Below are 1,590 nucleotides of genomic sequence, written 5' to 3'. Positions count from 1 at the left end.
ACAGGACATTACTTTGCCAACAAAGGTCCATCTAGTCAAGGCTATGGTTTTTCCTTTGGTCATGTATGGATGTGAGAGTTGGACTGTGAAGAAGGCTGAGCACCGAAGAATTGATGCTTTTGAACTGTGGTGTTGGAGAAGACTCTTGAGAGTCCCTTGGACTGCAAGGAGATCCAACCAGTCCATTCTGAAGGAGATCAGCCCTGGGATTTCTTTGGAAGGAATGATGCTAAAGCTGAAACTCCAGTACTTTGGCCACCTCATGTGAAGAGTTGACTCATTGGAAAAGACTCTGATGCTGGGAGGGATTGGGGGCAGGAGGAGAAGGGGACGACAGAGGATGAGATGGCTGGATGGCATCACTGACTCGATGGACGTGAGTCTGAGTGAACTCCGGGAGTTGGTGATGAACAGGGAGGCCTGGCGTGCTGCGATTCATGGGGTCGCAAAGAGTCGGACACGACTGAGTGAATGAACTAACAGAACTGAGTGGTCAGTGGTTTTTCCTACTTTCTTCATTTTAAGTCTGAATTTAGCAATAAGGAGTTCATGATCTGAGCCACAGTCAGCTCCTGGTCTTATTTTTGTTGACTGTATAGAGTTTCCCCATCTTTGGTTGCAAAGAATATAATCAATCTGATTTTGCTATTGACCATCTGGTGATGCCCATGTGTAGAGTCTTCTCTGGTGTTGTTATAAGAGGGTGTTTGCTATGACCAGTGCGTTCTCTTGGCAAAACTCTATTAGTCTTCGCCCTGCTTCATTCCGTATTCCAAGGCCAAATTTGCGTGTTACTCCAGGTGTTTTTTGACTTCCTACTTTTGCATTCCAGTCCCCTATAATGAAAAGGGCATCTTTTTTGGGTGTTAATTCTAAAGGGTCTTGTAGGTCTTCATAGAACTGTTCAACTTCAGCTTCTTCAGCATTACTGGTTGGAGCACACACTTGGATTACTGTGATATTGAATGGTTTGCCTTGGAAACGAACAGAGATCATTCTGTCATTTTTGAGATTGCATCCAAGTACTGCATTTTGGACTCTTTTGTTGACCATGATGGCTACTCCATTTCTTCTAAGGGATTCCTGCCCACAGTTGTAGATATAATGGGCATCTGAGTTAAATTCACCCATTCCAGTCCATTTTAGTTTGCTGATTCCTAGAATGTCGACATTCACCCTTGCCATCTCCTGTTTGACCACTTCCAATTTGCCTTGATTCATTTATAGCTGTCAACTTAAAGGTTGGTAGTATTTTTTTAAAGTTAACTGTTCAGATGTGATGACTCTGACAAGTTTAGGATGTGTGAAGTGCTTTCAATCCCTTTACTTGTTTGAGGTATTTCTTGGCTGCTCCTCCCTTGATTAACAACTGTTGGAATCTGCCCTTTGGAACTCAGAGAAAGTCATAGATGCTGGAGACTTGCCTCCTAAAAATGGGGGACAAGAAAAAGGCCACCATTCCTGGGACTCCACAGGACCTAACTCAGTTTGACTCTTTAGATCAGATCAGATCATATCAGTCGCTCAGTCGTGTCCGACTCTTTGCGACCCCATGAATCGCAGCATGCCAGGCCTCCCTGTCCATCACCA

Source organism: Bison bison, unplaced genomic scaffold (genome assembly GCF_000754665.1).
Source record: "Bison bison bison isolate TAMUID 2011002044 unplaced genomic scaffold, Bison_UMD1.0 scf7180017864376, whole genome shotgun sequence".
Classification (NCBI taxonomy): domain Eukaryota; kingdom Metazoa; phylum Chordata; class Mammalia; order Artiodactyla; family Bovidae; genus Bison; species Bison bison.
This window is presented reverse-complemented; position numbering follows the sequence as displayed.